This window comes from Gorilla gorilla, chromosome 5 (assembly GCF_029281585.2).
Source record: "Gorilla gorilla gorilla isolate KB3781 chromosome 5, NHGRI_mGorGor1-v2.1_pri, whole genome shotgun sequence".
Taxonomy (NCBI): domain Eukaryota; kingdom Metazoa; phylum Chordata; class Mammalia; order Primates; family Hominidae; genus Gorilla; species Gorilla gorilla.
This window is the reverse complement of record NC_073229.2, coordinates 53,190,919-53,207,046: the sequence shown is the minus strand read 5'-3', so window position 1 is coordinate 53,207,046 and position 16,128 is coordinate 53,190,919.

Sequence of the window (16,128 nt, the reverse complement as noted above, 5' to 3'; positions counted from 1 at the left end):
GCCCTGGGAACCTCCTTTCATTTTTCTGGTTTCTTTGTTTGTTTTTTGGGTTTTTTGTTTGTTTGTTTGTTTGAGATGGAGTCTTGCTCTGTCACCCAGGCTGGAGTGCAGTGGCGCAATCTCGGCTCATTGCAACATCCACCTCCGGGGTTCAAGCAATTCTCCTGTCTCAGCCTCCCGAGTAGCTGGGACTACAGGTGCATGCCACCACGTGCAGCTAATTTTCATATTTTTAGTAGAGGTGGGGTTTCACAAAATTGGCCAGGCTGGTCTTGAACTCCTGACCTCAGGTTATCCAACCACCTCAGCCTCCCAAAGTGCTGGGATTACAGGTGTGAACCACTATACCAGACTTTTTTTTTTTTTTTTTTGAGTTGGAGTTTCACATTTGTTGCCCAGGTTGGAGTGCAGTAGCATGATCTGGGCTCACTGAAACCTCCACCTCCCAAGTTCAGGCGATTCTCCTGCCTCAGCCTCCCAAGTAGCTGGGATTACAGGCACCCACCATCACGCCCATCTAATTTTTTTGTATTTTTAGTAGAGACGGGTTTTCACCATGTTGCTCAGGCTGGTCTCAAACTCCTGACCTCAGATAATCCACCCACCTTGCCCTCCCAAAGTGCTGGGATTACAGGCGTGAGCCACCGTGCCCGGCCTTTTTGTTTTTTTTTTTTTTTTGAGACAGGGTTCTTGCTCTGTCACTCAGGTTGGAGTGCAATGGCATGATTACGGCTCACTGCAGCCTTGACCTCCTGGGGCTCCAGTGATCCTCCTGCCTCAGCCTCTTGAGTAGCTGGGACTGCATGCGTGTGCCATCATGCCTGGCTAATTTTTATATTTTTTGTAGAGATGGGGCTTCACCATGTTGCCCAGGCTGGTCTCAATTCCTGGGCTCAAGAGTTCCTCCTCCTCAGACTCCCAAAGTGCTGGGATTACAGGTGTGAGCCACCGTGCCCAGCCCCTCAGTTTCTTCTTCTACAGTATGAGGATAGTAAGAGTCCCTGCCTCATGCAGTTTACGATATACAAAGCCTGTCACACAATAAACCTCCATCTACACCATCTCCTATCACATCCAGTCCTGAGAGCTCCCCCTGGGAAACTTCCAACTGGTGGCCCAGCTGCCAGTACAGTTGCTGTTGAACAACACAGGCTTGAACTGCCTGGGGCAGCTTATACGCAGACAAGATCCTGGAGACAGCAAAACCAATTCCCTCCTCTTCGTCCTTCTACTCAATGTGAAGACAATGAGGATCAAGTCTTTTATGGTAATCTGCTTTCACCTAATGAATAGTAAATATATTTTCTCCTTTATGATTTTAATGTTTCTTTTCTCTAGCTCACTTTATTGTAAGAATACATATTATGTTATTATAATACATATAACATATAAAATCTGTATTAATTGACTCTATGTTGTCCGAAAGGGTTCTGGTCAGCAGCATGTTATTAGTTAAGTTTTGGGGAAGTCAAAAGTTATACATGGCAAGGTGTGGTGGCTCACGCCTGTCATCCCAGCACTTTGGGAGGCTGAGGCAGGTGGATCGTTTGACCTCAGCAGTTCAAGACCAGCCTGGGAAACATGGCAAAACTCTGTCTCTACAAAAAATACAAAAATTAGCCAGGCATGGTGGTGCGCGCCTATAGTACCAGCTACTGGGGAGGATTGCTTGAGCCAGGAGGCTGAGGCTGCAGTGAGCCGAGATTGCACCACTGCACTCCAGCCTGGGCAACAGAGCGAGGCTCTGTCTCAACAACAACAACATTCTATATGGATTTTCGACTGCATGCAGTTCGGTGCCCCTAACCCCTAAGTTGTTCAAGGGTCAACTGTATTTCCTCACTTCCGTCTCTCTTTGCCTGGGATGCCCTCTTTTTTCTTCTCCTGAGGAACACTGTTCTTCCCATGCACAGCTTAAATACTTCCCCTTCTGTAAGATTCACTCCAGTTAGTTTTTCCTTCAGTAATTTTGTTGATGCAGCTATTAGCGTTCACAGGTGTCTCCAGAACACGTCTGACTATCTCCTGGGTGAAGACAAGACCTCCTTCTTTATCCCTCCCTTTACCCAAATACACTTTGCATAGATCAAGTGTAGTAAACCCTTTGGGAAGGTGGAATTAGGAACTTGGAATTACAGCTAATTCCAGATTTTGAATAAGTGCTTACCCTCCCCAAGAGATTCAGACCTATCCAATAAGGCTGCCTTTCAGCCCCCTTCTCAGCCACCCCATGTTTTCAAAGAGCAGCTAAGCAAATAACATGTATTCATATCAGTTTACTTTCCTGCCTTATGACAAATTGGAAATAAAAGCCAAAGCAAGGCTTCTCATGGTGCAGAGAGAACCAGAGTTGCTCTGAGTTGATTCTGAGCCAAGTTAGAAGAGAAAAATTCGCCCTGGTGTTCCTTCTGCTATCTCAGCCACTCTCCGTTTATTAACTGGGCTTTCTTTTCTTTTTTTGAGACAGAGTTTCACTCTTGTTGCCCAGGCTGGAGTGCAGTGGCACGATCTCAGCTCACTGCAACCTCCACCTCCAGGGTTCAAGTGATTCTCCTGTCTCAGCCTCCCGAGTAGCTGGAATTACAGGCACCTGCAACCACGTCTGGCTAATTTTTGTATTTTTAGTAGAGACGGGGTTTCACCATGTTGGCCAGGTGGTCTTGAACTCCTGACCTCAGGTGATCTGCCCGCCTTGGCCTCCCAAAGTGCTGGGATTACAGGTGTGAGCCACCATGCCTGGCCTTATTAACTGGGCTTTCTGAAATCATGAAAATAGTTCATGCCTTCACCTGCCATTTTGGTCACTCTAAACTTCAGGGTTTTGGGGATTCACTGACTGGGAACCATGGCTGAACCAGAATGAATCAGGGGCTACCTTCTCCACTTCCCTGACCCTGAGTCTCGTTCCCTCTGCAGCCTCACCTGGTCCGAGCCTTGAAGTTCCTGATGAGTTGCTCCTTCTGGGCCCCCTTGCTCACCCAGAATTTGTGGGGGATGATGTAGCTGGAATGGACACGGCACTGTGGACACGCCCTGTGCAGTGGATTAGAATGTGGGAAAATAGTCACAGGCCCCCAGGCCAGCTTCCTCACTGGGGTGTTTCCCTCCCTCCGTGTTGGGACCTCCATGACACTGACTTGATGACATCCAGCGGGAAGTCCTGCCGGTTCTTCCGCCAGGTGCGCAGGCAGCCCAGACAGTGGGCGTGGGTGCAGTTGGGCAGAATGCCGAAGACCCGCTGGGCCTCTGGCTTGTCCCACACTTTGTCCATGCAGATGCCACACACCACATCCCGACTGTCCTGCTTCCCAAGCAGCCACAGGTAGGGTCAGACACTCCACCCGCATACCCACATTCAGCCTCAGGGGCCACCAAGCCCTCCCCCAGCAGATCTGGGTGTCCCAGAGGGCCAGAAAGCCATCTTTTGCCACCCCTCACCCACAACCTGCTGCACCTCAAGGTCCAGGCTCTGAAGTGGCGCCATGAGCTCTCGGACAAGGTGGAACTTCGGCAGAGACTCCTGGGTGTGGCCGTGATCCCTGTCAGCAGCTGTTGGGAAAATTGCATCCATTCACTCACCCCTGAGGCAACCACTGAGCATTTCCTGCACGCAAGACTCTGTGGTAACCCACGTCCTGCCCCCAAGTGGATTAGAGACCAGTCAGAATTAGAAGCCTCTCATACAGGCCAGGCTCGGTGGCTCATACCTGTAATCTCAGCACTTTGGGAGGCCGAGGCAGGTGGATCACCTGAGGTCAGGAGTTCAAGACCAGCCTGGCCAACATGGTGAAACCATCTCTAGTAAAAATACAGAAATTAGCCAGGTGTGGTGGCGAGTGCCTGTAATCCCAGCTACTCAGGAGGCTGAGGCAGGAGAATCGCCTGAACCCAGCAGGCGGAGGTTGCAGTGAGCTGAGATCATGCCATTGCACTCTAGCCTGGGCAACAGAGGAAGACTTCATCTCAAAAACAAAAAAAAAACAGACTGTAATCCCAGCACTTTGGGAGGCCAAGGCAGGCAGATCACGAGGCCAGGAGTTCGAGACCAGCCTGGCCAATATGGTGAAACCCTGTCTCTACTAAAAATTCAAAAATTAGCCAGTCGTGATGGCATGTGCCTGTAGTCCCAGCTACTCAGGAGGCTGAGGCAGAAGAATCGCTTGAACCAGGAGGCGGAGGTTGCAGTGAGCCAAGATCGTGCCACTGCACTCCAGCCTGGGAGACAGAACGAGACTCTGACTCAAAAAAAAAAAAGAAGCCTCTCCTATAGCCATTTAGAAGAGTGCTGTTCAATACAGTAACCAAGAGCCATATGAGGCTCTTGAGCAACTGAAATGGGGCAAGTCTGAGTTGACATCTGCTATAAGTAGAAAATAGGGCCAGGCGCGGTAGCTTACGCCTGTAATCCCAAAACTTTGGGAGGCTGAGGTGGGTAGATCACTTGAGCTCAGGAGCTGGAGACCAGCCTGGACAACATGGCAAACTCTGTCTCTATCAAAAATAAAAAATAGGCCAGGCGCAGTGGCTCATGCCTGTAATCCCAGTACTTTGGGAGGCCGACGCGGGCGGATCACGAGGTCAGGAGATCAAGACCATCCTGGCTAACATGGTGAAACCCCGTCTCTACTAAAAAAATACAAAAAAATGAGCCGGGTGTGGTGGTGGGCGCCTGTGGTCCCAGCTACTCGGGAGGCTGAGGCAGGAGAATGGCATGAACCCAGAAGGCGGAGCTTGCAGTGAGCCGAGATTGTGCCACTGCACTCCAGTCTGGGCGACAGAGTGAGACTCAGTCTCAAAAAAAAAAAAAAAAAGATGAAGTACTGATACGTGCTACAACATGGACGAACCTAGAAAACATCACACTCAGTGAAAGCAGCCAGACACAAAAGGCCACATATTGTAAGATTCCATTCATATGAAAAGTCCAGAACAGCCAAACCACAGACACAGAATGTGGATTAGTGGTTACTAGAGGCTGGGAGGGGGGAAGATGAAACTGACTGCTAATGGGATGATAAAAATGTTCTAAAATTAGGTAGCAGTGATGTTTGCATAACTTTGTGAATTAACGCATTGAATTGTATAAATTGATGAATTTTTTGGTTTGTGAATATTTCAATAAAGCTGTTATAAAAAATTACATATGTGACTTAAATTTCTTTATATTCTGAATAACATTGATTTAGAGCAATAATTTAAAAAATAGCCAGGCTGGGCACGGTGGCTCATGCCTGTAATCCCAGCACTTTGGGAGGCCAAGGCAGGCGGATCACGAGGTCAGGAGTTCGAGATGAGCCTGACCAACACGGTGAAACCTCGTCTCCATTAAAAATACAAAAATTAGCTGGGCATGGTGGTGCATGCCTGTAATCTCAGCTACTCAGGAGGCTGAGGCAGGAGAATCGCTTGAACCCTGGAGGCGGAGGTTGCAGTGAGCTGAGAGCATCACTGTACTCTAGCCTGGGTGACAGAGGGAGAACCTGTCTCAAATAAATAAATAAATAAAATAAAAAATAGCCACTAACATTTAGTGCATACTCTGTACCAGGTACTGTGCTAAGTATATCAACCCTCAAAATAAGCCTGTGAGTTAAGTATTATTATCAATGCCGCTTTGTAGATGAGGGAACCAAGGCCCAGAGAGGTTAAGTGATTTGTCCAAGATCACACAGCTACTGGGTGTAGGGCCAGCATTTGGAACTAGGGGGTTTGACTCCGTAGGCACCATGGTATTCTGCTTTTAGAACACACAAAGCAACAGAACTAGAGGAAAATTTCCCTCCAGCTGGGAATCTTGAAGAGGAAGGGGAATGGATGAAAACATAAACCCTGCTCAGAGGCAGAGCACGAGCTCTAGTGTCAGTGCCCACTTATGCCCACCTGCGGTGCCCCTGATGACTCACATGATGAAGGCAGGGACTTCCAGGAGCTGCCGCCAACCTCCTCAGCCTTGCTAGCCAGCCCCTCCAGGGCAGGCTCCATGCCCCAGCAGGCCCTGGCCCAGCCCCAGCCCACAGCCACAGAGGGCAGGTAGGTGGGCTCAGATCCCCTGCGGGCCAGTCCTAGGTGGGGCCCTGGCAGAGTGACATGTGGCTCCGAATGGCGGCGACCCCACTCCAGGGGGCTGGGGGTCTTTGGGTGCTGACAGCTGTAGTGGGGAAGAAGAGAGTGAGGAGACAGGGACAGCCCTCCGGGGCTCAGAGCCAGCTCAGCCTAGAACTTGGAGCTGAGTTGGGAGAAGCAGCTCTGGGAAGATACGTGATTTGTGAAGGGACGATCTCTCTAGTGTCCCACCCTAACACCACTCCCCAGAGGGGAAGAAGAGGGACTTACCTGCATTGATCTCCACGATGTCCAGGGAAGCAGAAGCCTTGCTGGAAGTACTTGCAGACCTGGGACACCTTTCCATCATGAGCAAAGCGATGCCTCGACCCCCAGCGATGGGCCCGGAAAACAAAGTTCCTAAGAGATTGTCTAAGTCATGCCCAGCCCTGTTTTAGGTCCTGCCTTTGTGATCCTTACAGACAGAGGCTGTCTGACATGGTGAGAACAACACAGGCTCTGGAATTCATCTGGTGTTCAAATCCTGACCCCACTGGGAACACTAGGTGAGTAACTCACCTTCTCTAAAGCTTGGTTTCCTCACTCTTAAGAGTGGGGTAACAGGCTGGATGCGGTGGCTCATGCCCATAATCCCTGCACTATGGCAGGCACAGGCAGGCAGATCACCTGAGGTCAGGAGTTCGAGACCAGCCTGGCCAACATATTGAAACACTGTCTCTACTAAAAATACAAAAATCAGCCAGGCATGATGGCAGGCACCTTGGGCTACTCAGGAAGCTGAGGCAGGAGAATTGCTTGAACCTGGGAGGTGGAGGTTGCAGTGAGCCGAGATCACACCACTGCACTCTAGCCCAGTCAACAAGGGTGAAACTCCATCTCAAAATAAAAAAAGTGGGGGTGGGTGGTAACAATGCCTAGCCCTTGCTGAGTTGTTGTAAAGGTTTTTGAGATTTTTCACAATCAGCCTGGCCTGGTGGCTTACACCTGTATCCCAGCACTTTGGGAGGCTGAGGCGGGCAGATCACCTGAGGTCGGGAGTTCGAGACCAGCCTGACCACATGGAGAAACCCCATCTCTACTAAAAATACAAAATTAGCCGGGTGTGGTGGCACATGCCTGTAATCCCAGCTACTTGGGAGGCTGAGGCAGGAAAATAGCTTGAACCCGGGAGGCAGAGATTGCGGTGAACTGAGACTGTGCCATTGCACTCCAGCCTGGGCGACAAGAGCAAAACTCCATCTCAAAAAAAAAAAAAAAAAATTTTGCACAATGCATATAGCAGGTGCTTGGTGATCACAGTGATGACTATTACTCTCCCCAAAAGTAGAGTTGTAGATTCTGGAGTCAGAATTCTAGGTTCACATTCTACCACCAGGACTGGCTTCACCAGTGGGGACCTATACAATCACACAGGGGCCCTACACTTGCATTAATACTCTGCTGTCCCGGTCTTGAAATTATTAATAGTTTTTGAGCCCCACATTTTCATTTTGCAATGGGTCCCACAAATTATATAGCCAGTTCTGCCTAGTACCACTACTTTTTGGTTATGTAAGCTTGGACAAGTCACCTAACTTTTCCATGCCTCAGTTTTCTCATTCGTAAAATGGGGATAATAGTAGGACCTATTTCATGGGGTGATGTCAAACTTAAGACCCTGTCTGTAAAGTCCCTGGCCCATAGCAAGCCCTGGGTAAATGACAGCTGTTGCCATCACTTCTCTTATCACTTCCCCTCTCCCTCCCCCTTTCCCTCCTCCTCTGGGGAATCAAGGTGGGAGGTAGAGAAGGGTGAGGGGAGGATGAGGTGCGCAAGCATTTAGTGAGAGTCTCCTCAGTGTCCAGGCCTAGGCCAGGGGTCTGGGACAGGTACAAGGTAGAAAGGAACTCAGCTGTTGTCATGCCTTACCTTGCCCTGAGGGGGAAGGAGCCCACACATGAGGAGACCAGGGCAGGGACAGGGACAGAGGCTGCATTCTAGTTCCATGAGAGCAGGCTGGCCCAGCCCAAGCTGAGGGTCTGCCAGAGTGTGGGTCACACCTCTTCCCCAGAGTGTCCAAGGGCAAGGTGCTAGCAGAGAAGCAGACACAGAAAAGAAGAGGCGGCTGACAGGGCCTGCTCTTGCTAGTGAAGATGCCAGATTGTCAGTCACATGGTCCTTCATTTATAACAGTGCGTGGAGCCCCTGCATGATAACTCTATGACTCCAGCTGAGAACCCAGAAACCAGGGCCAGGACTAGGGTAAGTGAGTGAGGCACTCGTCTTGGACACAAAATTCCAGGGGCTGCCAAAAGAACTAAGTAACCAAGAGAAATAATTATTTCTCTCACTCCAGGTTGCGGCAAGCCGAGATTATGCCATTGCACTCCAGCCTAGGCAACAAGAGCGAAATTCTATCTCAAAAGGAAAAAATAATTTTTTTTTTAAAAGATCAAAACTAGGCCGGGAGTGGTGGCTCACGCCTGTAATCCCAGCACTTTGGGAGGCCGAGGTGGGCGGATCACCTGAGACTGGGAGTTTGAGACCAGCCTGACCAACATGGAGAAGCCCGTCTCTACTAAAAATACAAAAAAAAAATCAGCCAGGTGTGATGGCGCATGCCTGTAATCCCAACTACTCGGGAGGCTGAGGCGGGAGAATTGCTTGAACTTGGGAGGCGGAGGGTGTGGTGAGCCGAGATCGCACCATTGCTCTCCAGCCTGGGCAACAAGAGCAAAACTCCAACTCAAAAAAAAAAAAAAAAAAGATCAAAACTAATGCAAAAATATCCATTAACAAAATATCAAACTTCAGGCCAGGCACAGTGGCTCAAACCTGTAATCCCAGCACTTTGGGATCGCTTAAGCTCAGGAGTTCAAGACTAGCCTGGCCAACATGGCGAGACTCTGTCTGTACTAAAAATACAAAATATTAGCCAGGCGTGGTGGTGTGCACTTGTGGTCCTAGCTACTAGGAAGCTGAGGCGGGAGGATCACTTGAGCTCAAAAGGTTAAGGCTGCAGTGGGCTAAGATGGCGCCACTGTACTCCAGCCAGTGTGACAGAATAAGACCCTGTCTCAAAAACAAACAAAAAAAATCAAACTCTTGAATAAAGACAAGAGCCAACCCTGTGCAACTCATCTCATTTCCCTTCCCCAGTCCAGGCCCTACAACACAGGCGTAAATAACCAAGACTAATGCAGATCATAGCAGGACTCTGACAGAAACAGTCAACAGTGATGGAGTGGATGGCGGGGTGGGAGGTCAGGAAAGGCCTTTGAGGAGGTGCTAGTAATAATCATCACTAGCGGGCCAGGTGCAGTGGCTCACACCTGTAATCCCAGCACTTTGGGAGGCCGAGGCGGGTGGATTATGAGGTCAGGAGTTCGAGACCAGCTTGGTCAACATGGTGAAACCCCGTCTCTACTAAAAATACAAAAATTAGCCGGGCATGGTGGCTCGCGCCTGTAATCCCAGCTACTCAGGAGGCTGAGGTAGGAGAATCGCTTGAACCCAGGAGGCAGAGGTTGCAGTGAGCTGAGATTGTGCCACTTCACTCCAGTCTGGGTGACAGAGCGAAACTCTGCCTCAAAAAAAAAAAAAAAAAAAAGAAAGAAAGAAATTGTAACTTTTGCAATAATTTATGTTTATGATGAAAACCATCAGATAACTTAGAGTATCGAGGGGAGACATAACTTTCCAAATTTCTTTTAGGTGGTTTACAAGTAAAAATGTTGGAATATGCCTAGGCTGGTGAGTTGAGGGAAGCAGACAGTAAGAGGGTGGGTTGAAGTAGGGATTAGATTAGTGGGCAGCAGCCAAAGTTAGGGAGGGCTTGAGGGGTGGGGGTTCAGGGGTGAGTGGAGGTGAAACAGTCACCGTGGAAGGGGTGAGCCCTGAGAGGAGGAGCCTCTAATCTCACAGGGGTGGAGCCAGTAACCCTCAGAGCAAGGGACTTGCAGGCCTCATGTCCCCTGTCCACCAATAGGGGATGTGCTGAAAACGCTTTGCCTTTTCCTAAGGGCCACTAATGAGGCTGACCTCGAGGACTGTCAGAGGCCATCACCCTAGCTCCTTCATTAGCCCAAAAAGTCCAGTGACAGAGCTCTCCCAGCACATCCAGAGGGACTCTCTGCCCATTAGATGAGCCACAGAAACAGAGGGTAGGGGTCTTATGATTAAATCAATCTGAAAAACTCTTCAGACCCGGCACGGTGGCTCATGCCTGTAATCCCAGCACTTTGGAGGCTGAAGTGGGTAGATTGCCTGAGGTCAGGAGTTCAAGACCAGCCTGGCCAACATAGTGAAACCCCGTCTTTACTAAAAATACAAAATTAGCCAGGCATGGTAGCGTATGCCTGTAATCCCAGCTACTCGGGAGGCTGAGGGAGGAGAATCGCTTGAACCCAGGAGGCAGAAGTTGCGGTGAGCCGAGATCGCGCCATTGCACTCCAGCCTAGGCAATAAGAGCAAAACTCCATCTCAAAAAAAAAAAAAAAAAGAAAAAAAGAAAAGAAAAACTCTTCCTTCTCTCTCTCTCAATATATATGTTTTTTTAGGAAGTAAAGTACACTTGGAAAAGGGCCAAGCAGGTGACTTGAAAGATCCAAGGCCAAAGGCAAGCACCTTCTATAATTCAGGTACTGTTCTTTTTTTTGTTTTGTTTTTGAGAGAGGGTGCAATCTTGGCTTACTGCAGCCTCGACCTCTTGGACTCAAGCAATCCTCCCGCCTCAGCCTCCCAAGTAGCTGGGACTACAGGCCTACACTACCATACCTAATTTTTTTTATATGTTTTGCAGGCCTAGGGTCTCACTATGTTGCCCAGGCTGGTCTTGAACTCCTGAGCTCAAGTGATCCTCCTGCCTCAGCCTCCCAAAGTGCTGAGATTACAGGAGTGAGTCACATGCCTGGCCTCCTTCTGTATTTTCTTAGGGGCATATTATATAGTGTTTATTGTAGGTAAACATATTAAAGGCTCTGATATGTCCTGCAAAGGAATTGATTTGATTTAACCCAGGATTGCTTAAACTTGTCCTTTCTGTTACTCGACTAGGCCCTCCACAGCCAGACACCTCTTAGCATACCAATAAAACACATTTTGTTTGGGGGAATGTCAAATTAGTTCATTTGATCCTCAACACAAGCCTTAAAAGTCAGGAATCATTCTTCCAGTTTTCAAACCCCCTTAGACAGGAAAGTAACTGGCCTGAGACTCCAAACAAGAGCTAAGATTATATAACCCAGGTGTCCTCACTCAGCCAATAATTCTCTTGTTAACCAAGATTGACTTGTCAGGGGTGAGGGCTGCTGGATTTGGGGAATTTCTCAGGCCAAGTTCTCAGGCCAAGGGGTAGGGATAGAGCAGCCAGAGGTGACAGGTCATGCAGTCCTGGGGAGGCAGCCAAAGGGGCTCGGAGGCTGGGGAGCCAAAGAAGGGGTGGAGCCGTGGGGCCCTGAACAGTGAGCCCGAGGAGTGAGGACTGGACTCCATGGGTGAAGGGAGACTGTGGGAAAAGGGAGAACTGAGAAGGGGATGATTGGCAGCAGGAGGGGCCAGGTGGAGCTGCCAAATAAGCCCTCTACCAGGATTTTTACAACCTGAGAGCCCAAATTTAGGTGCCAACCTCCTGTCCTGGCTCAGGAAGGAACAATTGAAAATCTCCTTTAGCGGCTGGGCATGGTGGCTCACACCTGTAATCCCAGCTGTTTGGGAGGCCGAGTTGGGCAGATCACCTGAGGTCAGGAGTTCGAGACCAGTCTGGCCAACATGGTGAAACCCAGTCTCCACTAAAAATACAAAAATTAGCCAGTGTAGTGGCACACACCTGTAGTCCCAGCCACTCAGGAGGCTGAGGCTGAAGAATCACTTGAACCCGGGAGGCGAAAGCTGCAGTGAGCCGAGATCGCACCACTGCTTGAGTAACAGGGCAAGGCTCCGTCTCAAAAAAAAAACAAACAATCCTTTAGTAAACATCCTCCCCCACCCGCCAACCTCCCCATCTCCTACATGGCTGCCTTTCTTTCTAGCCTGGGAAAACCAGGACACACTGAGACCCCAAGCCCCACAAGTATCCCTCCTTTACCCAAAGTCAGTTTTCTTTGGAGAACTGATCTCTTACAGCTGTTTGCAAAATGAATTTGTGCTCAGGTAAGAATGATGGAAGGCCCAATGAGCTAGCATGCCCTTTTACAAAGCTGGTATCCCCAAAGGCATAACTCTCTAATGGTGCAATGTTCAACCTGGCATGTTTCGTCCAAACATTTATGTGTACCTGGAACCATGCTAAGTGCTGGGGCTACAAAGGTGACCAGAAGACCAGATCCCAGCCGCATGGAGCTGTGTGGTGTTTCTGGGCAAGAGAAACCTTTGTTGGGTAGAAAAAGAAAAGAAAGTGGGGAATCCCTGCTCTAGATGGTCAGACCCTGAGCCAGGCCTGAATCAGCTGGGCAGCCTCAGTTTGTCTTTCCCCCTCTCTGGTCTCAGTCTCCTCCTGTAGACTATAAGAGTGTGAGACATGACCTCTAGACCCTTCCAACTTTGGGCAGGAGGAAAGCAAGTCGCTTCTTATCAGATGCATCCCAAATTCTTAGAGGCTGGGCTTCCAGAGGCCAGGCCAAACTCCAAAGAATTTTTTCCCACCTCCCCTGTGTTTCCCTGAGGTCCAGCCCCCTACCTGCATGACCTCTGGGAGTGGCGGCTGAGCTTCCCACCATGGCCACTGCCGTCTGGCCCTGCAGGGTCCATCCCAGCTGCAGCCCTTAGTAAGAATCTGATGGGGCCGCCCTAGTGCTCCTTTATCCCACCCTCTGGGGGCAGGGCCAAAGGGAGGAGGCGATTTGCAGCCAGGCCCGCCCCGTCCCATGGCCCCAGGCCTGCCGGTGGGAGGCATGGAGGGCCCAGACATGATGGCTGGGGAGCTGGGGGCTCAGGGTGTCCAATCCAGGCTCCAGGGCTGTGGGTGGGGTATAAAAGCCCTCAAGGATGTTTAGGTAATTACTGGAGGAAATTGGGGGATGGCTTAAGGACTTTGACAGTCTGGGAAGGCAGGGTGACTTGGGAGGGGGCCATGAGGACCTGGGAGTCTGGGAGTCCTGGGGCTTGGGAAGTAATGTGTCGTCTGAAGGTATTTGTGACTGAGAAAGCCACTTGGGAGCCTCCCCACGCCTCCAGAGCTACATGAGCCCCACCTGTGGAGCTAAGGTCAGGTGGAGAGATCAGAGAGCAGGCTGGGAGATGGTGTGAGCTGGGTGGGGGCACAGAGAGGCTGATCCAAACTGGCCCTGTACTGGATAGATCCAGGAGGCTCTAGGGTCCTGACTCCAGGCCTGAGATCTTTCCACAAAAAGTCCCTGTTGCCTGGCCTGTGTTTGCCAATGAAACCAGCTTGCTAACCTGGTCACAAAAAATTAGAATAGTGTTGATGTCCTAGCAAAGGCCACTATGAAAGGTAGCCAGGAGGGGGCTGCCCGAAACTGTATGTGGTGAGGACACTCCACATCGGATGGGAGGAAGGCAGCCCATCAGAGCCTCCTTTTTGGGTATATTGAGAGTAGATGGTTCACCTGGCTTGGAGCTAACCCTGAGTGATCCAGAGCCTACGTCTGTGCCCCTCAGGAGGCCTATGGAAATGTCTGTCTGGGAGGGACTGACCCTAAGTTCATCTTCCCAAGAGTTCTCAATCAACTTCCTCAAAGACATGCTGTGTGCCTCTTCCCTGCAACCTCCTGGGGACTGACTGATGCCAGGGCTCGCCAGCACTCCTGGAAATCCACCAGCCCCAAGAACCAGGCCATCCCTGCCCCGATGGCGAGCCTGAGCTGGGTGATGGACTGATTGATTCCCTCTCTCAGTGAGTCTGTCCCCCGCACCTGGTCCTGAGAGCAGCATGGCCGTGGGATTTGGGCCCTGCTGGAGTGTTGGTCGGGTACTTTCTCCCCTTCTCCCTGGGATGGGGGTGCTGAGCAGCCCAGTGGGGCACAGGAACATTGTTTCTGGCTGAGAAGGCTCCAGGCTTGGCAGTTGGGCTGCCAGGAGGTTCTGTGAGCTGGCACTACACTTCATAACTCCCTTTTCCAGGTAAACAATCTGTTGTCGTAAATTGTTTGCGGCAAAGATTATCTGATAAAGTTGTTGTGAAGATGAAATGAGGCCATAGATGAAGATTGCTTGGCACTGGGCCTGACACACAGCTCAGCGAGGGTTTATATCGGGGAAAGAGCAACGGGCGGGGAGCCAGGAGACCTGATATGACCTTGGACAAGGTGCCTCCCAGGCCTTGGCCTCAGTCTCTGCTACATAATGTGTCTGAGGAGATGGGGACCTTAGAGAAGGGGGATCATGACTTCTAAGAGCGCTTCCAGCTCTGTTTCTAAGACTCCCTGAATTCCCATCTTACGCCTCCAAAGCCCAGTCTCTCTCTGCCAGACTGTACTGCCCTGTGTGGGAGACAAGATGCGAAAGTTAAAAAAAAAAAAAACAAGTAAGAGGAATTAACTTAAAATTAAAGGAGAGATTTTAAAATTGAATTTTACAACTTCCTATGCCTATCAGTAGGTTGAAACACTAGGTTGGGAAACCAATAGTCCTGGAAATTTTTGTTATATATTTCACTTTTGCTGGATCAAATTTTTTTTTTTATTGTTATAGGTATTACCAATATGACCTTCATTGGAAGCTGCGCCAGTTTACAATCCTACCAACAGTATGGACTGCCCGTTTCTTCACACCCTTGCCAACACAATGTTATCAAACTTTTAAGTATTCAATTTAGTAAGTAAAACAACAGTATCTCAGCTGGGTGCCACAGCTCACACCTGTAATCCCAGGCCTTTGAGAGGCCAAGATGGGAGGATCGTTTGAGCCCAGGAGTTTGAGACCAGTCTGGGCAACATAGTAAGACCCTGTCTCTACAAGAAATCAAGAATTAGTGAAGTGTGGTGGTGCATGCCTGTAGTCCCAGCTACTCAGGTGGCTGAGGCAGCAGGATCGCTTGAGCCTGAGAGGTCCAGTCTGCAGTGAGCTCTGATCATGCCATTGCACTCAGCCTGGGTGACAGAGTAAAACCCTGTCTCAAACAAAAACAAAAACAAAGCAGTATCTCATTGTAGTTTTAATTTACATTTCTCTTATGAGTGAGGTTAAGCATCTTTTCATATTTTTTTTTTTTTTTTTTTGAGACAGAGTCTTGCCCTTGTTACCCAGCCTGGAGCGCAATGGTGTGATCTCGGCTCACTGCAACCTCCGTCTCTCCCAGGTTCAAGCAATTCTCCTCCTCAGCCTCCCGAGTAGCTGGAATTACAGGCGCTCAACACCACGCCCGGCTAATTTTGTATTTTTGGTAGAGATGGGGTTTCTCCATGTTGGCCAGGCTGGTCTCGAACTCCTGACCTCAGGTGATCTGCCCGCCTTGGCCTCTCAAAGTGTTGGGATTACAGGCGTGAACCACCACGCCCGGCCATCTTTTCATATTAAGAGGCATTTCCTTTTATGTTCATATCCTTTGCTCATTTTTCAATTGGATTGACCTTTTACTCATTGATTTATAACTGTTCTTTTTTTTTTTTTTTTTTTAAGACAGAGTCTTGATCTTGTCACCCAGGCTGCAGTGCAATGGCACGATTTTGCCTCACTGCAACCTCTGCCTCCCAGGTTCAAGTGATTCTCCTGCCTCAGCCTCCTGAGTAGCTGGGATTACAGGTGCCCGCCACCATGCCCAGCTAATTTTTGTATTTTTAGTAGACATGGGGTTTCACCATGTTGTCCAGGCTGGTCTCGAACTGCTGGCCTCCGGTGATCCACCTGCCTCAGCCTCCCAAAGTGCTGGGATTACAGGCGTGAGCCACCATGCCCGGCCTATAACTATTCTTTATATAATAAAGAAATTAGCCCAAAGGTTTTGCCATTTTTACATGGTTGGTTTAAAATTGCTTCTTTATGGTGTTTTTTATTTCAGGCAGAACATTTTTAAATGTATGTAGCAAAAGTTTTTAATACTTTGTATTTTGGGGGAACAGTGTCTCCCTCTATGCCCAGGCTGGAGCGCGGTGGTGCCATCTTAGCTCACTGCACCTTCAAACTTCTGGG